This window comes from Helicoverpa armigera, chromosome 21 (genome assembly GCF_030705265.1).
Source record: "Helicoverpa armigera isolate CAAS_96S chromosome 21, ASM3070526v1, whole genome shotgun sequence".
Classification (NCBI taxonomy): domain Eukaryota; kingdom Metazoa; phylum Arthropoda; class Insecta; order Lepidoptera; family Noctuidae; genus Helicoverpa; species Helicoverpa armigera.
Window position 1 is genome coordinate 4,321,074 of NC_087140.1, and position 26,129 is coordinate 4,347,202.

The 26,129-nt window shown below is 33.8% G+C and overlaps 1 protein-coding gene across 2 annotated transcripts in view; it reads right to left on the minus strand.

Moving 5' to 3' along the window:
* Positions 1-26,129, minus strand: part of LOC110374293 (octopamine receptor beta-2R) — a 151,935-nt gene that overhangs the window by 12,048 nt on the left and 113,758 nt on the right. For both annotated transcript variants that reach the window (XM_064040164.1, XM_064040163.1), the window contains one exon: positions 646-909. The gene's annotated coding sequence lies outside the window, so the exon portion shown is untranslated. The remainder of the gene's footprint in view (positions 1-645; positions 910-26,129) is intronic.

A 26,129-nucleotide genomic window follows, 5' to 3' on the forward strand; every position in this document is an offset into this window, starting at 1 on the left:
ATATATATGCAACATACGAAACGTAGTTACTCGCCACAAAATTAGGGTCTGATTTAAAAATCCCCTCCTATATATAATATTCACATTATAAAACGTAAAATCTCCTTTTTACTTTAGAATAAAAATCTTTGAGAAAGATAGCAAAAGAACAACTCAAGGAATTAATAATGACGACGTAATAAAAAGTGAATATTTGCGTGGCTGCTTATAATTTTCTCGGAAAATGTTTGTTTATTTTAGACCAATGAGGTATTAAAAGATTTTAAGGAAAGCCGACGTGGTTAAGCATTTTTATGTTTTTTTTTGCGGCTCTCAAATGTATTTTATTCGGTCTCTATTTTGGTAGAAGTAGGTATGCTTTTCATAATTTTGAAGGAATATCATAGGCACGTATCAAAAAATAAATTTGAAATTAAATCCAACTACATAATTATGTTGCAGTCAGTTTCCAGTCAAACGAGATGCATTTAGTTACCAAATAACACCGGATTGTAAAGCTGTTTAAAGGTTGTTAGCTTTCCGCCTTTTAACTACACGTAAAGGCTGTCAAAGATTTACAAATTGTCAGCCAAAACAGATGCTACATACTTTAGCATGAATAAGATGTGCCATCACCGTAAATTGAACACCATAAGTCTTGCTTACCTTTATCTGGCTCGTTTTATCTCCGTTTCACTGACAATCCGGCCGCCAACCTTACACGCAGTGTATTTCAGTGACTCGGTATCTTCGCACATTATTACAAGTACTTTATAAACTATTGAAAATAACACTTTTGGGTATAGTACACATTTTCTTCTTCACCGCCTCTTCGTTGAAGTTTTGAAACAGAATTTCATTACGCATCTTCGATTTTTCTCAGTTCTTCATTTTGTAAAAGGTTCTTTTCGATCTTAGGTCATCGCAGCTCTGAAACAAAAAACGGTATAATGAAATGAAGTATTGGAATGGAATTAAAAGAGTGAGAGGGTGATGTTTCCTCTCGTTCTTTGTGACGAAACTGAAAAGATTACTCTTCTATTTTATTACGTATCTTTTTGTTGTTTTGTGTTGAGAACTTGTTAAATCATATTATATATTTTTTTATTAAAGTGCAGAAGTTTTTTTTGAAAGTTCTCATAATTTAACAAGAACTTCAAATAACTAATACCTATGTACATAGCAATACATATTTCAAATACCTTACTGTAAAGTAAGTACAGAATTTTCTTACCATTGATTATTTTGTAAAGGTAAATACGTCTTTTTAGTCGTCGAAATGTATTTGTCGAAACTGTTCAAATATAATATTATTGAAAGAAGCCTATTGAAGGTTACTTTACTCAATCTAATGTTGGTTCAAGAAATCAGCTTTTGATTAAAGTATTTCGTGAAAATATCTTTTTTTCTGTGTGTTATTTTTCCTCGCTTATGTAAATCTTTTATCGTTATCGTAACAATAGAAAATCCTTTGTAGTACTAATGTGTTGTATGTTTTGAACAAGAAAAAATATATGAAAGTGTTTTCTTTTTTCATTTGATGTAATATTTATTATACCTAGACAAGGACGTTGTTTTTGTTCCATGAAACTACGTAAACGATAAAACTAATGTATAGTACTTAATTGGGAAATGGAATATAAACCCATGTTAGTTTATACTTTACGTACAGTATTAAAAACAAACATTTTCATATCAGTTCAGATAATCAATTCATGAAAATATATTTGGGTGAATTATTATTATTTTAGGCAAAGTTCAAATGAGTTTTCACGTAGTTTTATGTATAGTGGCTAATATTTGAGCTTATAAATATCTGCGTTAATTAATATGAACAGTACGTAGACATTATATATTATTCATCAAATAGCAATAAATATTACACACAGAAAGTTTTACAGTACATAAAACATGATTCTCTTTGGGCACCCTAAGAATCATCATTAGAACAACAATATTTAAGCCCAACACCAACAACTAAAATGGCCTATATAATCCACCAGGACCAAACAACAGAATATCACCTTAATGTATCACAGAGACACTTCCACACAAAACAGTATAAACGACTAAGGTACTGAAATTCAGAAATTCTAGACTACCGTATATTCTGCACCAAATGTTTCGTAGTGCCCATTAATTTTATATTTTACAAGCAACGCTCCGTTTTGCGCAAGGTCTTAAACGAAGCTATATTGCTCCGTTTAGTAAAGTACAATGTCATCAAAATCGTGAAGAAGAGCTTCCATCTGACGTTTAAAGCATAAAATGAGTAGATGCATTTGCCTTTGCAAGCTAATTGCACGGCATGAACATTTTGTAGATGAAAATTTTAGCTGAAGTTGGTTCCGTTTGAAATGTTTTTTTGTGTGTTGCAACTTAACTACCCAATAAAACAACTTTTTGAGAATTTACAGTAAAAATGTTCATAGTCAATTTAGGTCGTATAGGGTCACATAGCAGCGAGTAATTATTATATTTTTTTATGAAAGGATGAAAAAATCTGTCTATATTAGATACGAGTATTATAAAGCAGAATTTTTTGTTTGTTTATTTACTTGAGCGCTTTAATTTTTATATTAAGGCCTTAAACGAGGCTATATTGCTCCGTTTAGTAAAGTACAATGTCATCAAAATCGTGTAGAAGAGCTTCCATCTGGCGTTTAAAGCATAAAATAAGTAGATGCATTTGCCTTTGCAAGCTAATTGCACGGCATGAACATTTTGTAGATGAAAATTTTGGTTGAAGTTGGTTTCGTTTGAAATGTTTTTCTGTGTTACAATATAACTACGCAGTGAAACGACTTTTTGGGAATTTTATGTAACAATATTCATGGTCAAGTTAGGTCGTATAGGGTCACATAGGAGTGACAAAGGATAACAAAATCAGTCTATATTAGTTACGAGTATTATAAAGCATAAATTTTTGTTTCTTTATTTACTTGAGCGCTTTAATTTTATATTAAGGCCTTAAACGAAGCTATATTGCTCCGTTTAGTAAAGTACAATGTCATCAAAATCGTGTAGAAGAGCTTCCATCTAGCGTTTAAAGCATAATAAGAAGATGCATTTGCCTTTGCAAGCTAATTGCACGCCATGAAAATTTTGTAGATAAAATTTTGGTACAACTACTGTTACAGTTATGTAAGTTGGTTTTGTTTCAAATGTTTTTGTTTGTCAAAAGGAACTTATAATTCTTTTGTAGAATTCTAGATATGCATGCAAAAGGGCTTGTTTAATATACCTCTAGAAGTTGGATTGCAAGAGTGAAGAAGAGATTTTATAAAAGGTTGAAAAAAACGACATATATTGATGTTAAAATTGAAAAGTTTGTTCTATTGATCAAGCTAATCTCACAAAACTAGCTTCTGGCCTGATTCAAAAAAAATTTCAGTATTAGATAGCCCATTCGAGGAAGACTATAGGCTACTTTATGTTGGAATCGTTCCCACGGGATGCGTTTAAAACCACTGGTGAAAGTTAGTAGTCTATAATACGAGATAAATATGAGTAGTTATATGATCTTACTCTGAATAGGGAGCATTTTTAATTAACATTTATCTTAGCTTTATAAACCAGGTCACTGTTGGGGGAGAAAATATTTTCTCTTTCTAGTGCCTTCTTATACCTCTTAGGCGGAATATTTTTTTTGCTTCAAGGCGTCTTTATATGAAGATTGTTAATTTTCAAATATTAAATAAGAAAAATACGTTATAACTTGCACTTTTTTATAACTTTTGTAAGTTATAATGGCCCAAAATCGAGACCGCAAACTCGTACTCGAAAGGCATGTACTAGGCCAACTAAGCCAACTAGGCCAAATCAACGACTTGACGATGGTACTTCGAAAAAGAAGAATACATTCCGCAATAAAGATTGACTCATATACTGTTTTCCCTAAAATTCTATACTTAAAGACGACAACAAATAAATTCTAAGTAGCTAGTTGACTTATCTAAGCCGATCCATTAAGACAAGTGATTTATAACTTAATCTCCCGATGGTACAGGATTCTGTGTTAGACGTTTCAACTTTATTGCCTAATTTAGCTGAAAGAAAAACTGGAATAAAACCGTTTAATAGATAACGATAAATTGTTGAAGTTTTTGTGCGTTTGTTTGAAGAAATTGTCTGAGATTGTAGATCTGACGGCAATTTATTGTTATTGAAAATTAGTAGAATTTTGTTCTGAGATTAGTTTAATTTTCTTGCGTCTACGTAAAAAGCATTTTTTGGTTTCTGACATGACTTTGAAATAATTGTATAATTTTTACAACATATTTTTTATAATTATTATTAATTTTAAAGAATCTCGAATCAAGGTATTTGTTTTAATTATTTATCAAATTGATAAATGATGGGACCACAAGCATTGTAATCCAAAATATGAGTGACAATTTCATCATCATCCTTTATAATAATTTTTGAAGTATTTAAACAAAATATAATACGAGTAGGTACTTTTAATTAACATTACACATAACAATCATACATTAACGTAGCCTACATTAATACGTTCACGTTGTTCCACGTAAAGCCAGATTTTATATTTCCCTAGACACAGGTGAGATACGTTGCCTGAAAATACCGCAATGCGTTTTTGTCTAGAAGGGTCTTTTTCCTACAAAAGCTTGGTTATATGAAAAGGCATAATGTTATACATAGAGAAATAATCTTTGTTAGGTATCATAGGTATATACAGGTACATGTTAGTTGAAAGCCAAGTTTTTTATTAAAAATCTAACAAATGTTATTGATATATTCTTGCTTCTGTTTTCTTCTAGGTCCTAGGAATTACTTAATTTGGAAAGGTATAGTGAAAGATAAAGTTCATAGCTCAAATGCGTTATCTATGTATGAAGATAAATATTTAAAATATTTAAAACACGTTGTGTCACAAAATACAAAAGGCACATAAAAGTATCGCTTGCAATAAAATAGATTGAATAGTAAATAACCAACTATTATGTTATTAACTTTTCAAAACAAAAACACAATAATTATCTTTCACAAAATAATGCAAGTAACATCACAAACAAAAGCGACATCTAAAGTTTAGTCTAAAGTTTATTGTTTATTGATCCACAGTTACATTAATGAGTCACGTTTATAAAATTAAAGTAAATTATTACAAATGTTCGCTGTAACTTCTCTATTGGAGACATTTTCATAGGTTCTGTGGTCCCCAAACTAGGCGCTGCCTGTATCTTGGGGACCTACGTTGTGATCACATGACAGTTTATACATTGAGTTTTTCTCTAGGTCAGATAATGTTTACTTTGTAATGTAAGAAGTGGACAATTAGAAGCTTATAAAACTATATAACGAATATAAAGTGAGATCAAAAACTTAAACATAAAAATAGTTGTCTTTCTCTGAACAATTAAAATTAAATTAAATGAGATCAAAAACTAAAAACATAAATTGCTTTTTCATGCAAACAAATTGTGTCTCTCTGGACAATTAAGTACAGGATAGGAAAAAATCTTAAAAAATAATAATAATCAATAAAAAACAAGTTCTTGTATATGTCTGTTTTATAGACATTGAGATTTATTTGTGTGGGCTGTTGTGGTGGTTGGTGTTTGGGTGTGTGTAGTGCGTGTCTGTGGGTTTTGATAGTAGTGTAGAGTTGTTTTTGTGTGTGATGATAGTTGTTTATGTTGGTGTGCGTGATTATATGTATACTAGTGTGTCCTTTCGAGTGTTGTTGAGGTAGTTAGAATACTTTCGGTTTCCTCGTATGTGAGTCCCAATAACAGTTTTTTGATTACCTTCTTGCAAGAGTAAAAAGAGAGTTCATTAGTGGATCCGGGTATACTACGGTTGACGTTGTTGAATATTGTGGTGTGTAGGAATGTAGGACATCTTCTGGCTAGGAGGGAGGTGGTGCGTGGTACTGGGACATGGAAAGTTCTTTTTGATGTCAGTGTATAGTAGTCCGGTCTTTTTTTTAGATTTTTGTATGTGTGCAGATATGCATTCAGAATATAAAGTTGTCGAACGCGGAGGACTTTAAATTCATTAAATAAGGTGTCTGTGGGATATAAGAATGGCTTCTTGAGAAGTACCTTGATGACCGCTCTTGGGCTCTCTCGAGTTCTATGAGAGTGGTTTTGCCTGCTCCTCCCCATATTGATATACCATATTGAATTACGGATTGACATATAGCATGATAGACCATGCGCTGCGTATCTTTCGATGTCCTGTCTCTGAGTTTTTCATTATGTAGATGAGCTTCCTGACTCGTGATGATAGTGTTTGATGTGTTCTTTGTGCGATAGATTTTCGTCGATGAGAAGGCCGAGGTACCGGATAGAGTGAGTCCGTTGTATATGTTCGCATGAGCAGCTATCTTTGGTGTGTTTGATGGGCATGTGTGAAATTTTAATGAGAGGTGAGAAGGCGGACTGGATGTTACAGTTTTGAAAAATGTAATTGCTTTTGTTTTTGATATTTAAGGTTAATAGGTTGTAGTTTAGTGTATGTGCTACTATTGTCAATGCCTCTGCCTGGGAATACAACTGTTCCCAGGTTTTAGCTTGAAATGAGATTACTGTGTCGTCGGCATATGATATGAGTTCTGCGTTTGGTAGGTTTAAATTGAGTATGTCGTTCATGTATATGGTGAAGAGTGTTGGGCCTAGTAGACTTCCTGGAACTCCAAAGTTAATGGGAAGCTTGCTACTGGAGTAAGATCCTGATTTAACATACTGGCTTCGGTTGGTGAGATAACTACGGAACCACTCCAGCGGTAAGCCTCTAATGCCGGAGGCATCTAGCTTTTGAGAAGCAGGTCTGTGGAGATGGTGTCAAAGGCTTTGGCCAAGTCTAAAAGACTGCCATGCATCGGTCCCCTTTTCTATGCAGTTGGCTATAGATTTCGATAGTAAAAGAGCAGCATCCTCTGTAGATTTTCCTTTCTAAAGCCGAATTGTCTTTCTGATATTATGTTGTTTTTTCAAGAAAATCAACTAGCCGAGAATTTACTACCTTTTCAAGAATTTTGATAATATACTGAGAAGTGCAATGGGACGGTAGTTTTCTGGTTTATCCGTTGGTCCCCTTGTGTATAGGACTTATTGCAGCGACTTTCCATTGTTCCGGGAATACTCTGTTTCTATACTAAGATTAATGATGTAGGTAAGAGGTACAGTTATGAATTTTTGAATACTTTTAAGAGCCTAACGCCAATTTTGTCTGGTCCAGGACTGCTGTCGTTTTCAGTTGGTTAATGAAGAGGGCTACTTCTGTTTCGTCAGTAGGGTTGATAAAAAGAGGAAGGTGTATATTTGTGTGGTGTGTATTTATTTGTCAGGGACGTCTGCGTTTCGGATATTCTAGTGAGTATGGTGTCGGCAAGGTTCTTTCCCACTGTGGTAAAATAGGCGTTGTATTTATTTAGATTAATCATTTGGATCTGGACAATTTGATATTGTGTCAGATCCATTATTCCTCTGTGTGGAGGTAGGGTCATATATTGATTTTAGGACTTTCCAAAGCATTCTAGGATTTTTATTGTTTTCTTGTAGCTGTTGACTATCATGTTCAATTCTTAGTTTGCGTAGGAGATTATTGCAAAAATTTCTGTACCGTGTATATATTAGTTTTTTGCTGGTATTTTTTGGATCTGCCCTCAGAGATAGGTGGAGTCTATCCCGGTGTCGTATGCATCTCATGAGCCCTGGCGTGATCCACGGCTGAATATTAAATTTGCTACGAGGTATTTTGGTTTTACGGGTGTGTTTTTCGATTAGGCCTACGAGGGTTGTTGTGAACAAAGTTGCCGCCGTGCTCGGGCACGATTGGGTTAAGACATCTGACCAATCCTTGTTGGCTAGCTCTAGGACAACGTCGTCTTCGTTGATTTTGTATTTCCAGGCGTTTGTTTTTCTCCTCGGTGCATCAGAGTTTGGTAAACAGGCCATTGCTATGTCGTGGTCTGTGATGGAGCTTTTACATATAATACCTCTAGGTTTTGGCTTGCTCTTAATGAATATGTGGTCGATAGATGATTTGCCTCTGGTTGGCTTGGTTATGACAGGAAGCAGGGAGTGTGAAGCCATTAAGCACAAGTAATCGTGGTGTTTATTGTTTGTGGTGCTGCATATGTCGATATTTGTGTCACCGGAGATAATAATTGTGTCGTATTTGTTCATTGTCTTTAGGAGAGTGTCTATGGAAGCGATGAAATCAGATAAATTAGAGAAAGAGGGTGAGCGGTATAGTCCCATTAGTGCAATTTTGTTGTTTAGAATTAGAAGGAGACTATCAGTGTCCAATAGGTTTGTGCTGGTTATGGATACTTCGTATTTGTTTTTCACGTAGATTACAATTCCGCCATTTTTGTTTTGTTGTTCATTCGTTCGGAAAACACTGTAACCAGGAAGGTTATCGATTATCGATCCTTCGTGTAGCCAACACTCGGTTAAGATAATGACGTCAAAGTTCACGTCCAGTCGTTGCAGCGTTATGGCAAAGTCATCGAAATTTCTTTGATAACTTCTAATGTTTAAAGTAAGTAGTTTAAAATCGTTTTCGTGGTTATTGTTTTTGCAGTAATTCCTACATTCTTCCAGTTCGTTAAAATCATGACATTCTAATGTTGTTAAGTCTTCAATATTTTGTATAATGTCATCCAACGCCATTACTAACGAAATTGATAAAATAATGTTTGTAGTTTTTTAATACGATGGTTGTGGTCATGATTTGACGAACTGCGGAATTATTTAAGGAATTACATTTTGTAAAGGTATTTAGTAGTAAGATGTTTTGTTTACGTGTGAGTGTATATGTGTTAGTGCGTATAGCTGGCTTTTGTGTGGTTTGTGGAATAATCTGTTTGTTAGTGAGATATAAAGGTGATATAAAAGTGATATTAATTGGTTTGACGTAAAAAACTGTGAGAGTTGTTGTCATGACTTGGCTGGCCGCGAATATATTATAATAATAATGGAAGGAAACAATTTTGACATAGATTGAATAGAGTTTGAGTAGCAGAACGTATTGTGCTCGTATGTACGAGTGTGTTAAAGTGTTTGAGTTGATGTAGGGTGTGAGTTTTCTATTTTTGTAATTTTGTGTGTAATTGTTAGATGATAGTGGTAGTCTATTATTTATATGAGTTATTTGCGTAACATGTGGAGTGTATGTATGGAAATAATGTGTGTTTATCTGTTTTGTTTTTAATGTCAGTGTGTGTATGTGTGGTTTGTGGGTGTATTTTGAGTAGCAAAATATTTTTGTCGTACAAAATAGGTAAGAACAATTGTGAATGCGATATTCTATAGTTAAATCATAAGATATTATTTTAGAAAAAAGTAAGATTAAATGAATTATTTTGGCTTTTAGTAAACCGTAACTAAGCACTAAGGTATAATGTGAGAGGTACAAGTAACCAAAGTAAAAGAAAATAAAGTGACATATGTACTGCTCAATGTCCTGGTGCGGCGCCTTATTGTAGGCTTGCTGGCGCGAGGGAGCGCTCGGCCGGAGCGGTCGGTGCGCGTCCCATATGACGTTCCAGATCTTCCATGTTCTGTATGTGTATAGCGGGGTTGCCCTCTTGCTTGCGTATAAGAATGGCGCCGTTTCTGATCCAGCAGTATTTGTATCCGTGTACCTTTGCAGCGTTTCTAGCCGCACGAAATAACTGCCTATTACAGAACGTAAGTCTCTCGTTCACAAAGATGTTTCTCGTAGGTCCAGCTATTTCGATATCGGTAGAGGTCAATGACCTTCTCATTTTTGCCGCTTTTAAAAATTCATCGCGTTTGTATCGTCGAACAAAACGCACGGCGAGATTGCGAGGCGGGGTGTCAGATGAGTCCGTCTTCTGGCGGCGAGGTCCCACACGAGACACGAAGTCGATATCATGTTCATCCACGGTTACGCCTATTTTGTGTGCCATTACACGGATAATGTGCATCGGGCTTTCATTTTTAATCTCGTCGATTCCACTGATTTCCAGCTCATTTTTAAGGGACGCTTGACCTTGACTATTCAGCTGGTCCCGCAAGTTGGTTATGGTGTTGTTGAGAACAATTATCTCCTCTTCGCGTTTTTCTAGCGTTTTTATACGAGTGTCGTATTCTTCGAGGCGGGAGTAGCATTGAGTCAGGTGTTCGCTGAGGTATTTAATGTGGCTCTTTAGATCTCCAACATCGCCGCGTAGTAGGTGTATCTCGGAGCTGAGTGACCGCAGTATCTCTGAGTCGGAACTGTTGTTATTGCAGGGTAAATCTCGGGATGAGACTGTGGTTTGGTCAGGCTTGTTCGAGGAGGCGATGGTGTTTCTACCAGGTTCGTCGGGATCTGGTACAGACCTCGCAGGAGAAATTGTTTTCTTTGGTCCCCTGTTCTGACATGTGAGGCAAGTCCAGGTCGCTTTCGTTTCATTTGTTAATTTAGTTTGATTACTAGTATTAGCACATGTAACGTGAAACAGCTGATCGCATTTGGAGCATTTAATGTTAGATGCGCGTAAAGGTTTTTGGCATGAAGCACAGTTATTTGCCATTATTATTTTGTTCTAGCTAATGTAGGTATCAAAAATGTAAACAAGCGTGGTGAGTCGTCGCAGGTGTCAGCTGTTCCGCGATTTCCGCGAACCGCGGCGCGTGGGTATTTCGCGCTAAGTGCGACAGAGATGAATTATTTGAATCGCGCAGCCCTTCTCGTTTACTCGAGGTGAGGAGGAGCCTACCTCGGGACACTCGGCACTACGCGAATTGTTTTGCGATATTTTTTTATGAATTTGTTTGCACTGCACTTTGTATCTAATCACTGTTTATGTAAGAGTCAGAGTTTCATAGCAAATTTGATTAAATTTATGGGAGAGAAATTAAATAACCAAACACACGTCCACTCTTCACTGGGCTTTCGCGCGATCCATATCATACATCAACCAAACTAAGAACAATATAAAAGCAATTTATTTAACGACAGTCCACTCTAGAGACGACAGCACAAAACTTCTATAATAATCTTCAAAGAATAATTGGACTTCATAACAAGGGCTTTCTGGTCTAAATTCCTTAGATTGTTGTAAACAGCTAAAGAGCAAATTCCCTTGAAAAGGTTATGCGCGTATGCCATTTTGGGTAACCGCTCCCTAGAGGATGGTAATAGATTCTGTGCTAAACGCTTATTATGCTTCAAGGACGTGAATTAATATGGAATGTAAACATGAAACACCTGTATTATATTTGTTCTAGTGTGTAATATGACACTAAAATCTTGTTTCTTTGCTTAAGGACCAATTTTGTTACTATCCTGAGGTTTTTTCATATGAAATTCAAAACTAATTGGATAATAAAGAGTGACTTGTTATTATATTATGTAACAAATTTGGAAGAAATTATAGGCGTTTATTTAATTTATCGTCTGCTCAGTATTTTCCATGCAGCTAGTGGTTTCCAAATAAAGCTGGGGCTAGTGATTAGGCTTATATTTGGTTCATCTTTTTGCAGTTTTGGGAGATTTCCTAAGAACAGCCAAGATCCTGAAGAAACTTGACGAGGACTGAAGCAATTTAATCTTACTTTAGTTCTTAATACTTTAATTTCTCATCTTTATGTTTATTCCGATCAATTGAACACCCAATATAAACGTCAAAATATGCAATACTTTTTCATACAAACAAAGATGAAAGAATAAGTATGTTCGATGTACAGGAAAACACAACGATAAAATATTTTCGAGCAAAAAATCTTCTCGAGTAGTAACATGTTGACATGATATGTGGGGTGCATGACATAAATGTCAATTGAACAGAATATTGTAGATTGAACACGATATCCAGAGAGATTATTTTTGAGGAAACATGATAGTATAAAAGTCTTATTGGTCCAATAATGTCATAGAAATAATTAACTTCACTTTCCGGTCAGCTTAAATATAAAGAAGATTTTTTGGGTACACAATAATGACAAAATAATGGAAATTCCAATATGACTCTTAAATGATACACAGGGGAGTTTGAGATTATTAACTTCTAAAAGTACTTCATTATCTTTCTTTGCGTTTTGCCTAATAATAATTAGAGCAACTATCATGAGGTCGACTTCCAGTCTAACTAGATACAGCTGAGTAGGTACTATTATTTTGCTTGGAGTAAATGCCTATCTGCCTTCCCCAGCTAAGTCATCTTGGCTACCCAATACAGGTATGTGAGTAGTATGTACGTGATTGTCAGACTTTCAGGCTTCTGACTACCAGTAACCATTTTCAAATGTCAGCCGGAACCCACCATTATGCGATCCGAAACAATGAAGACCTATGTTACTCATCCACGGACCGAGCGAACCCGAGCGTTGGCTAGCCACGAGTTCCCCCTGCCAATAAATAGGTTTATAATAACAGTATTTAATTCCAGTCTAGACAACAGCGTTACGTGGGTGCCGACTGGTATCGGAACTGTACAATATAGAACAAAACATTACGGACAGGAAAAGCCTATTTAAACTTGTGCGGCAGGTCAACATCTGTCCAAAGACTTATTGTAACTGGAAACGGCATTAATTTGCTTTCGAAATTATGTAGTCTATTTCGAAATAAGCTTTGAAATAATTCATGCAAAAGGGGATCATATAATCTAAATGTGATAGATTATTGACGATTCGCTTTTTCATCTAGAAAGACTAAATAGATACTTATGAATATACTCAAATCGTTGCAGCGTGATTACAGTTAAATTTTGAATTCTACATTTGTTTAACGTAGCTCACTAATAAAAAATATCCATTCAGAAAAAAAATTACAACAATTTAAAGCCACTTCTTGCAATTTTATTTCCAAAACATTGCCCGCGCGCCGGACACGGTGTAATATTTAATTTCCTTTGATATTTCGTCCAATCGAAACTTATTGTTAAATGGCGGGAAAACCATAAAAAGTCGGCCATTTTGAGTGGCATGTGTGTTATTATAATGATTTATGGCTACACTAAAATACCTTGGCTGATAAATGACCTAGATTAGCGGCTATTAATATTATGTCGTCAAAAGTTTATTCCATATTCCTTTGAAGTTGGATTCGGATTATTTTATGACAGGTGACTTATAAGTTCCGGACTAGAAATCTACATATAATTTTATCGACCGTTGAGAATTTGATGTGTTTCATTACCGTGAATCGTCGTGAGCTTATGAGAAACCATTGAATTTTATACTTCAGTCACAATTTCCTGATGTGATAACGTCATATAAAATTTCCACTATACTTACGCAAAAGTATACCACATTGAACTCTGTCTACCGTGGAACCAGCAAGAGGTGCGATCAATGAGTTTTTTTATACATTAACGAGTAAAAATATTATGTGAAAACTGACTTTACAGATTTTTTTTTCATTAACGATACATTTGGCATTATTTAAACGTATTAAGAAAGTTAAATGTGCTTTCTCTTTGCAATCAAATCATATTTTATTCAAAACGTCCGTCATCAGTTATAAAATTGCAGAGTTTTCACCATTGATAAAAATCGTTTTCTAACTGCTGAGTTTTATTTGCGTCTATTAATAAACTACCTGAAAATCATAAAAAAAAACAAAGTTGTCCGCCCACTAAAATCCCATTGAATTCAGGTAGTCTGTAAGCGATGAGTTTTTCATTTCTCCTTTACAATTTTAATGTCGAACAGAGTTTCAAACTGAGCGCACACAACGCTGAAAACTAGCATTGAAAAATAATTCAACTTACTCCACTTTATAAGCGAGAGTAGAGAGAATTCAGCTTTTTATTTTTGTGTAGCAGCAGTTTATCTCTCTAGAGTGTAGTTAAAAGCCGGTAGGATTTATACGTGTTCCATTTAGTATCGTTTAATGTAACTAAATAACTGGTTCATTTCCAGGTAATTTTTACTGCATTACGTATAAAGTAAAACGATCTATGTATATAATCGGCAAAAAAACATTACAACGCGCGTAGCAGACATAGGAGTACCGTTTAGATAACATCTGTCAACTAATAAGATAATGATGATGAATTGAGTGTACTTTAAAGTCCCCTACAAAACAACATGCTAGCCAGACCATATTAAATTAATCGGACACAAAGGCCATTTGTCACATCACCCTTTTAGTCAACAATTGGTCAAAGGGTCAAACGAATAAGGGTCAATATAGCATAAACATGTAATAGGTAACGCAGACCTCTTTGATTTAAAGTCGTGACCACAGAGAACAAAATGACTAGCAGAGGTGCCATAACGGAAAATCTCCTAAGGTGTGCGAGGGACGAGGAACGTTACTGTCTTCGGCCTTATACGCCTGTTTTGGACCCGATCATTTATTGTAATACCAAAAATCGATAACAGAATTCTCAAAAAACCCAAACGCTCAAAACTCGTTAATTCACTCGTAACTGATCGTTTTGCGCATGCCCGATGTATTTGACCTACAAGAAGGCGCCTAACCTACCTGCATTATAGCATCTCTGATCATCTTTCCTTCCTCCGTGGTCGTCACTCTGTCGTCAAGGCCTGAGATTTCGTAATAGTTTGATAACTTCTAAGAATGAAGGCCATAACACATCAAAGTTTCTCACAAGACCGGGCACAATAGTTCAAAACAAGGACAAACTGAAACTAAATAAAGAGTAGTTTAGACTTTAGATCGAGACAAAAGTGATATTGAAGTAGAATTGAGAACAATATTATAACAACTGATAATGTTTGGAATACTGACACAAATATTAGAAGCAAGATCAAAGGTTATGAACAGGTTAAGAGAAATAAAATATGAGAAAATTTCTTTAAAATAATGACGACATTAAAATGAAATACAAGACCAAAGGATTATGATGCGCTGAGAAATCGATACATAAAATGAATATGTTATTAAAACCATAGGAACTTGCCTTTGTAATAAGACATTGAATATAAGTTCTTATAAAAATGTAAATAATACTTCACAAGGCTGGTCATTGCCATAGAACATCCGAACAAATTGGCTAAATTGTGAAATATTGCTAGTTTATAATATTGAACATTATTGTTTTAATTAAAACGATACATTATACAGTTGGCTCATGTTTTGTATAGTAAATAGTAATTAAAGTTAATTAATTCTATGATAGGGGACGGTGTTTCGTTACTTATTGTTTACGTAGCCGAGTTGGGTTTTAGAAATGGTCTTCGTTGTAATGTACAAATGTTTATAGGTCCCAGGATTTATGAAATTTGTTTGTTGGAGGTATTTGTCCGAACTTTACGTTATCTATAAGGTGTATAATAGTATTTTTGTAATTTAAAATTGTATTTACTCTTAAAATGTTTTTATTGAAATAGGTAAACACCTAACGTGTGAAATCCCAGCCGTTTTACACGAGAAAGTTTTGCCGCAGGCTTTTATGTTCTGTGATAATTTGTAAAACAGGAGTTGTAGGCTATACAACGCTAATAAGTATCAATATTGCTTTAAAATTAAACAGTTTCTATCGTAGATCATCTCAAGGTCAAATAGTATTAGCAGACCCGAATAAAAATCTCGTATATTTTATTTTTTACAAACCAGCGCCTTCATTATTACTATTATATTCATATCATATCACGCTATTTTAGTCACTAAAGAACAGACAATGAATACAAAAGATTCATACAAACATACCCGAGAGAACTATCATTTCGACCTTAATAAAAATATACGAAGTGGTCCATTTAAGCTGACCTTCCCCTCAAGGGCGGAATTTCTCTATTGTTATATAGGGTGTACTGGGATTTATGAGATATGCCAACGTTCTGGAAGGGTAGAATGGGGACACCGAGGGGAGGATTGATTGCTGACCCTCTTTTGAAAGATTACGAATGTTTTTCGTCACCAAAACATGAATAAATCTGCTTCTGTCAGAGTTTTCGAGTTCCGCTGAGAGTTGACATTTGTGGAAGTTTTATGTTGTCAAGGTTAAATGTTGTTTGAAAGATTTAGACACGAAGCAGACAATCGACATTGATTTTGGAGACATAGGGCCTTACTACAAAAACTTTAAACCCTGTTTTACGCTTGTCTAATAAAATGTTGGCCGCAAAATGAACCATATGTCAACGTCATAATTTGACATTTTTTTAGATAAGGCATAAACTGACGTTTAAAAGTTTTTGTGGTAAGACGGGTGTCTACAGAAGAATTTTTAATAGACCTGTTAAAGTATTACAGATAAACACAGTTCACATAGTTATAGAATCAAAGTAACAATTGCATATGGCAGGTGGTACGTACATTGTTCGCAATGACATTCACAAAACATTTTAATAATGTATTCAACAGGAAATAATGCATTCAATTACACACAAATGAAGAACTGCCATTAAAATTAGAGCAGAATATTCGGGACACTCATTTTACTCGTCGCAAGTCCATACTTTGAAAATATCGTTAGTACCTACTTATTCTATCTTCTCCGTTGGTGCCTGATAGTCTAGAAAATTCTTATAGATAAGTGAAACGAAAGTTTAACGTAGTTAGCGTCAGGTTGTACCTAGGAGCTTGGAATAAGAAAATCTAGTACTAAAGTAACGTTTTATGAGAAGTAAGGATTATAGCTATCCAGCTTGATTTTCAAACGAGTCGGCAAAGAGGCAGCCTAATGTGGGTTTGATTTAGGACCCAATAAAAAATCGGGACCGACTGCTAAGAGGATTTCCAACGATTTCAGCTCCAATAACTTTATATTACTTTGTTACTGTTATGATTCTTACTGTTGTAGAAATGAATATTTTTGATGTTTTACATTCAATATATTGGGAATGGGGTTTTTATAATATTTTCTTTTGTTAAAATGACAGTATTTTAGCCATATTCCGAAAAAGAAAAAGTTTATCAATTAGGATGTCAGTATTTTTTAAGATGTTTTATTATAATAATCATGTTCTATTTCAATTTATTTTATAGCTTTTCTAAATATGGCAATGCGTGTTTTGTACTAAACAAACGATGTAATATTCGAAATCCTACTAACAGTACTGAAGTGGTAGTTCAAACGTTAATAGTAGATATCTAACAAGCGTATTAATATAACAATTAATTGTTACAAGTTAATTAAGTTGGGGCTGCTAGCAATTATGTTGTTCATGTATAGAGCCGTGAAATATCTAAGTTATTCATACTTGGGATATTTTTGGAACAAAATCAGTAGGTTGGCTTTTGTTTATAATAGCTACTGATTCTGGCGCCAAATACAATTTTTTTTAAACTAATTTAAGTATATTACAGTTTTAATTTTATGCCATAAATTGTCAAAGTTGCTTTTGAATAACGTTTTGAAATCTCGTTAGTGCAACACCTTTGTGCGAAACCACATTTCATTAATGACTTGCTCATTAAAAATAATTTTACCTCACCAAGATTTTTAGTGAAGAAAATGTTTACAGAAAATAACACCATGGGAAATATTACAGAAATCCTTTTGAAGACCCACATTATGATAGCAACCTAATGCCACTCATTGCCAAAAAAATTGGTCATTATTTCGAAAAACTCCCGCAAATCTTGGAAAATAAAAAAGGAACCAGTCTAAATGAAAACTCCGTTCAGTAATAAACGGGGATAGGCAGGGAAGTATTTGATGAAATGAACAATAATAAAGGAAAGTCTGACGACAAAATTGTGAGGAATTCCACTTGCCGACGAATTTTGAAGAGTTTTACCTTTTTAATCCATTAGGAACGCTCGGCAGGCGAAAATATTTTAAATTAGGACATTAAGGTTGATAAGTGAATTTTCACAGGAAAATATTTTATTTGGAAAACTTTTGGCTGTTATATCATAACAATCTTAAGTGGTTTAAATAATACTCGTATTTCTTTTAGTCTTTTGAGTAATTCTAAGCGCTTTGTTTATTTCAATTGTCATAAGTATGTATTTTTTTAAAGGGAAGCTGATTTCAATATCCTAAATGTTTATTAATAACTTTACTACACCAGTAAACACCAAAGATATAAACATTTAGCACTAGTGACAAATCAATATTCAGGTAAACTATTATTGAAATCGACAGCACGATTCTGTCTTCACTATTCCTTCACAAATACGTTTGTTTGTAAACCACCGTGAACTATTAACACAGTCATAAAACAGTATTTCGGAAGCCAAGATCTGATACCAGAAGTTCACCATTTGGTCATCCAGTATTTAAGGTTCATTAAGTTATTTATAACTATGGCGTAAATCTGAAACTAACTGAAATGTCTATGTATTTCCGATTCAAGGTGATGGCTCAGAGAATTCAACTAGAAGCATCATCACTTCATAGTATACAACAAAGTCGCTTTCTCTGTCCCTACGAGTATATCCCTATGTATGCTTAAGTCTTTAAAACTACGCAACGGATTTTGACGCGGTATTTTTAATAGATAAATAATTAAAGAGGAAGGTTTATATATATGGTAACAACCATTAAATAATATTATAATAAGCCGGGGCGTGTCGCAGAATAAAAGATCTAGTATTATATATCGTTGTATATATTATTATCTACAACGATGTATATTATCATTGGAGTTATTTAATTCTTTTTTGGTAGATTAATAATTTGCTTTTACCAACTATAATAAGATTTCTAAAAGAATGTCCAATTCTTTATTCCCATAGGTACATGATCAATCAGACAAGATATGTCTATTCAGGGATATTATTTTCTTACTACAAAACTAAAAATCCTTTATATCTTCAAGTATCCAATGATACTATCTATCTATCTATTTTTGTTGAGATCTCTTATTTCCATTGACCTGGTTACACGAGTAAATAGAAATTGAATTTCAGTCTATCTCTTTAATTCTGTATTACGACTATTGAATCCAATTTGCTGATGAACAACTCGGGAAAGAAATTCTTTGCTGACTTATTTTTCGTGCCACGAAGTGTAATCGCTTGGTCGAAGTTAAAGTAGCTTTTGATTGCTATTTAATTAAATTGTTCTGTTACGGATAAAGAAATAGTTTTAAAATTCTATGTTTAGTCAATTTTATGTGAGTGATCTTTTGTGATCTAGTTTAGGTATTTGACCATTCTTTGGACAGACTCAACTGACGACTTTGAAATTATAATATCTTATGGTGGATTTTCTATATACCATATATTTAAGTTACTAGATACTATAATTGTATACTAATAGGAGGAGAACGAAATCCTCTAGTAGGCATATTAACAAATAGATAGGTAATAAAAATTCAAATCAAAACATAATCTTATTTATTAGTTAGAAGTTGGTAAAAACTATAAGAAGCAATCCCGTGAATGTAAAATATATGACCTTAATCACCTTTACAATAAAAAGGTTACCCATGAAAAAACAACATCATATTTTAAAATGAAGCCATGGTGAATGTTTATTCAGAAAGGGTTCAATAAATAAAAGCAGTTTTATCTTGGAAAAAGTCATTACAAATATATAAAGTTCTGCAAACAAAACTCTTACACATGACTAGGGATGGGCGTAGCGGGGAGATTAATATCGATAGCCCATGTTGATGTTTGTTCTTATTCTCATTACAGCACAGGAATTTGATCTATAATGTATATTTCTTCTTCTATATGACACTAAAACAGTATTATGCTGCGGTAAATGTGAACAAAACCATCACGCTTCCTGCATTGTCACTGTTGCAAACCCTGGCTATTTTAAGACACGGAAAACTTCTCAATAAAATAAACAATAAGTTATTCTATCAATTTCCTAAATATCTTGAGTACCCCAAGTGTCCCACTATAAATTGGATCAAAGCAAAACTTTCCCCCTTACATTTTGTTGTCAATCCGTTCAACCATGACCCTAAAACTCCGTTGGATCCATCTATTATCGATAATACTGTCCAACCCTAAGATAGGGAAAGTCTCAGAAAAAATCTTGGCACGAATAAACACGAGAATGTATTAAAGTGTAAAGGGGTATCTTCAAAAGCTGTTATTTTAGGAGGAAAACGAGAATAGAAGTATAGTCATCCATAAGTATTGAAATTCTGTGATTATAATATTTGTGTCAAGAGACTGTATTAGAAGCAAATATGTTCTACATTTTCTCGTAGAAATATTCACGAAAAAAAATAACGAAGTTTCATCAGTACCTATTGCTCATACATATATGAACAAGAAAGCGATTGCGCCTATTATTTACTACTTTATAGTATTAACACAAACAGAAACCTCATAAACACTACATTAACCAAATAACTGTATCAGCAACAAACATCGATACTATCATTAAATATCATTTGTGTGAAGCATAAAAACATGAAATAGCTCAAATAGCATTACGTGGCATGGCGTGCGATGCAAATGTACCCCGTCACGCACACAATCATGGCTTTTCATCCACTTTTACACCGCAACAAATTAGCTCCGTGATTAATTTTAGGATAATGTTTTAAGGCATGTGATGCGGAGGATCATTTATGAGGAATGAACATGGATGGTTGTAGAAGATGACGAATAAAGCAACGATGGATGGTGTGAATGTCGTTACGGCTAGAAAGTTTCGTTTAGCCGTATTTTAAGAACCTGTAATAGGTCTTTATGACATAAAAACTCTTGATTTTGACTTTGAAAAGAAAGTTACTAAAAGATGACAGCTATTTAAGAAGAGAATATGATGCACAATATTAAAATTAGGATGATGTGGTGTGCAGTGTTTAGAAGGATATTTTTCGAACAGGTTTATGAACCAACTATAAATCGGTAAGGATCTTCTAAGGTGCAAAGACATAAACAATCTAAGTGTCTACTAAAAAGCTTTTAAGTCGATTTTGGGTTTATTGTGCAAGAAGAACGCAAGAACGGAGAATTTGAGTGCTGTATATCAGGGCGATATATTTTTTCAATTGCCCCGTTTTGATTAAAGTTAAAATGTACTAAGAGAAGGAAATGATTATGAACATAATAAAATAAATAAACGTGGGAGGACTAACATCTGATGAGCAGTTGGTGCTAATCTCACGCTAACTATAAAAGTCGTGAAGGATTTATTACGTGTCATAGCATCTGTATTGCAATCGATTATCATTTATTGGTCGTTATTGCAATATGCAACTGCTATGTAGGGATCGAAATTGATGGTGTACATACAAATATGTAATTAGGCACCAAATGCAATACAATTGTATGTGGTCAGTGTTGCATAGTTTATTAGAGTCAAGTCATTAGTCAAGGTGATGCCTGTTTAAGATGATTTGAGAGGGTTCATTGACCTCTTAACTTGGAGAGAAGCCGGTGGGTGACATCGGCCTATTTAGGTCTCACAAAGCCTTCTTTACATAATGAAATAGCAGTGGTATTGTTTACCATACGTTTTAGATACAGGTACACAAGGTATCATTTTAGATAACTATAATATAGTCAAATGCAAGTTTATTAGCTCAAAAAGTTAATGAAAATAGTTAGCGAAAGATTTTAAATCTTAATGAGCTTGTGGTTAAGTGCCACCACCTCACGTCGCATGCTTTTGACGAACTCCTATAATTGGAAAAAGAAACAATTTATCAGACAAATGATTAAAGACAGGATGTTACTTCGCTTTTTCAGTAATAAAAGTTAGGTATTATCTTCAAACTTTATCACTTCACTAAACACTGTAGATATCGGGAACAAAATTTTCTAAGCGGTTCTCTCAACCGGCTATGATAAATGCGATATTGAGTGGCTCGTATCAATCATATAGGATCGACGTGTAGATTTGAAAACAATTTTACATATAATCCCGGCTGACCCTGTTTCAATGAACTGAAATGTAAATTTTAATTGAATATTTTAGCCCAAAGTTGGATTAGGTAGAATAATTTGGAGGAACTGGCAAAATTGAGATTTCAGGTGATCTGCATAGATTATTTTTTTACATATTTAATATAGTATAGGTACCAAAATTACGTGCACACTATAAGAGATTCCGTAATTTATCAAATTATTTAATATTCGCACCTTTAAAAATAATCTTCTTTTTATTAGACCCAAATTTTTTGCTAGCAGTATTATAAATCTCAAATCTTGCAAGTTCTAATCCGCTGACTATTGAACACAAAATCAATAATTCATCATAAAGCAGGAATAATATCAAAGAAATAAAAGATCCTTCATAAAACACAGCACCGTACCTACCCATTCAGGCAAATCCAAGTCAAATGCCACATTCAACAAGAGAAAATGTCTTTTCATACAATCTTTGGTTACAATAAAAACTTTTAAAAGACCATTCTTGCTTGTTCAGACGCGAAAGCCTTTTCTGAAAATACTTTTCCAAGAATACCACTGTCTTCCTTCAGCCTTAAGCCTTTGACATTAAAACATACATAATGCCGTGTCTTTCTGTTATATGTTTGTTTAATTATTTTACAGTGAGAACTAATTTACGTAAGATGCCTTTATTCTCCGTATAAAATTATGCAAGTATGCATATCTAAATCTTACGAGCCTATAGTAGCAACACGTTTACACATTAATTAATTTTAGTTTTTTTTACTTGATTGCTGAAATTGCCATCAGGGCAATAAGTTCCTGAGCACTAAATAGGTCATACATACCAAATATATAGGTAAATACTTCGAGATAGAGGCCTATCTAACATCATTCTAACAAGGTTTGGGCCAACAGCCGTTGAGCTGGCCACAAATCAATAATTCTGAGATGTATAGTATATATTTTCAACACGTATTGAAACCTCTTGTTTTCTAAGGCTACGTACAGAACACGCATTCTCACTACGCGTCCCTACGTACTTAGTTCTATACAGACTATGAATAAAGGTCAACAATTAGTAACGCGACAACATAAACGTCAGTTTTCTTAAAACAACCGTAATTGTAAACCTAAATATGAATTTTCACTTTCACTTTTCAAGCTAAATAGTTGTTTTTAGAAAAACGGACGTTTACGCTTTCAGTGAAAATGGGCCTTAGTGTGCGAAGCATTTACCTACCTTAAGACATCAACATTTAAATAAGAAAAATTATACAAAAAATATAGGAACTAAAACATTACCCTACAATTCAAAGAAAACTAGGCTTACTGGAGCTTGCAGTTAATTAGCAAGGCACAAGCGCCCACCATGATATCTAGGCCATCCCCGCTTTATAGAGTAAGCTCTTCCAGTACCAACGACTTTGTTAGTGTTGCTTGTCATACTGATGTTTGAGATTTTATTTTGTTAAAGGTAGCATTTTTATTGGTCTTTGTTTATAGAGCCACGTTAAAATTAAAAGAGAGAGAGAACTCTTTGATTTACAACATTATTTTCTGTTATAGTTAGCAATAACGCAAATCTAGAATCGACCAGGTTTTAGACATTCAAAGCAGTATTTTAATTTTCTCTGCGGTTCTGGCCACGTCCCCAATGAATTAATTCCCGCGCGTAGGTAAAAAGTGTCTTATAAAATTGTGTACTTCTGATTAAGTGCAATTACTACCATTTTTTATCAAAATACATCTAGTACTGTGAGTGATTTGAGTAGAAACATTTATAACGTAGTAAGATTGACCCTTGAATGAACCTATTTTATAGGCAAACTTACGTAGAAAATAGTAGTTACAGATTGTCTGAAGAAATATTTTTTGCTTCGAAGATTACGAAGAAGATACGGTTTCATTTCCGCACAAGAAGCAATATTTGCCACAGAATATTTGTTCCGTGGTTTCGACGCTTATGCAATATTTTCCCTTTAGTCTTATAGCACACATGACTGAGCAGTGGCTAGTTGAGCAGAAGGTATTGTGTTTGATTCTTAGATAAGGGAAAACAGCAGTCACTCTTTAAAGATTTGAAAGTAAGAATCTTATAGAACATATTTTTTTTTTCAACCAGCCGTTTCACCCGCGACATTTGCGAACAAGTTCACGCTCTTGAAAAAAAACAAGCCTCAGTACATGAGTTATATTATACTGAAAGGTTTTCTTAATCAGACTAGTCATTCCTGAGATATAAGCACGTCTAAAGAAACAAACGAAAGTGTAATGTAAACGGAAATGTGTAATGTTTTAAATCATTTTTCCATTAAGTCATGTTTGCAAATACTTTCTAACGTGTTTTGTCACAATAATTCCTTTTATACTCTGCCATTTTGCTAGCGTGATTCTAGGTCATATCTAGACAAAGTGAAGCGTTCAGTCTAGACACCGTCGGAGTGCTTTTAGTTGTGCTAGGTTCTTGCCTAGATATAATTCATTTACAAGCAATATCTCTTAGACTGTCGTATAATATATGGGGAGTAAATCATTCTAGGTCTTGAGTATGAACGTAGATGGATATAGGATAGGGGCTCACTCAACTAACAAATAATCGGTGACTTGTGTAGGAAGGATATGGTAAATCTATTCAAATAGTTCATGTAATATGAAAAAAAAAAACGATCACAACAAAGGAATTCAAAATTAATCAGCTAACTTTTATTGGACAAAATTATGCTTGTGGTTGTGTTTAATGATACCCATTTGTATGACTAAAAATAGTAAGTAGGTAACATGATATTTTTAATATACCGTGTAAAAGTTTCGTATAGGAATATTCTGGGCAACAGAAAGGAAACTGTAATAAGTTATTTCGTAAATTAATAATGAGTAAGCGGTACCAACCAGACTTTAATTATCCTTCCGAAATTAATCACTTAACATCTTTTACAAGGCTTTTAATTAACGTTTACCCGAAATTTTATAAATGAGTCACATCATATTTTGTAATCATAATTTTTCACAATAAAGGCCGTTGAAAACCGTTTTTAGGGTGACAAAGTGAAGTAGTTTTTGTATATATTAAACTACGATATTAAAAGAAAAACATCATAATAATCACGGAGACGTTTTATTATTGTAATCGAAAAGTAACAATTTTTAGTTCTATTCTTGACTAGTAGTGTCCTGACTACTGAATAAAGTAAATTCTAGTGTAAATTGTATATAAAAAAAAACAGTTTCATATTTTGAAAAAACTACGACGATTCACAGTTCACAGATCCACAGTTTTTATACTACTAACCTATATTTTTAATCTTTTCAATCTTTTTAATTACTTTGCCACAATATACAAAAATGAAACCCTTTTCTTCTCAAAAGATCTTCAGTTCTCGTAAACAAGAGATATTTTCGCTTAATTTAGGACAAAGCAGTTAGCTCTAGTCATAATCATAATATAGGAAAGTTATTAGGTCACAATTTGTATTCTTCACAGAGCATTTATTATGAGTTTATAGGACGTTGTAATTAATATTTATTGATTTTATGGATAACTGAAAATTTTTAGAGAGTGTCGTAAAAACATTTCAAATGAATATTTTTTCATTCCAATTCGATTTCAGTCTATCGATATTATCTGCTATCCTGCTATAGGAATGGTTTCACTAATAATCCTTAAAAGAAACTATGATCATCAACTATGAAACATCAACTTGTAACAATGAAGAACCATTTATCAACACCAAGCAAACGCAGCTTAAATAAAAATCTTTAAAATCAAAAGGCTCGCTCAACGATAAGAGTGTTTATTAACTTATAAAGTCCGCAGAATACTGATAGAAAATTCTTGTCTCTTTACAAACAGGAAAATAAAATGAACAAAATAATTTTGAAAAGGACAAGTGACAGGCCTTTATGAGTCTTTAGATCCGAAGCCAGAATTTTTATAGGCGCAAGTGAGGCGTAGGGAGATGCTACAGTATATGCGATAGCGGATAGAATTTTCAGTACTACTGATGAATTTTTCGTCCGAATAAATAAGCCTAGTCGATATTTTTTTTATGCAATCTTAACGAAGAGCCATAATCGTCTTAATTGTAACTATGACTATGTATTCAAAAGTCTAAATTTTTTGAAGATTTTTCAGTATCAATTGTTGTAATTATTAATTTATTAACATAATTATGCTTTTACTACTTTTTCTTTTAAAATAATAATAAATTTTGTCCTTAAATATTATGGCATTTGTTTCTAACAAAAAATGTAAAAGCTTTCTTTATGTTCCAACCCATTCAATTAAAACTCGCCATCTATGTAGCACAACCTTTATTTCTGCAAAAAAAACTTTTCCCGCCCAAATAGGGAGGATAAAAACGCGGTAAAATAATATGGCGTTTCCAAATTTTTGTGTACAAAGAAAAACCGGCAGGAATGTCGTATTCAGGCCCTTAGAAGCAATGGCTTTGATATTAAATTGTAAATTGTTTCCTTGCTAAACCTGG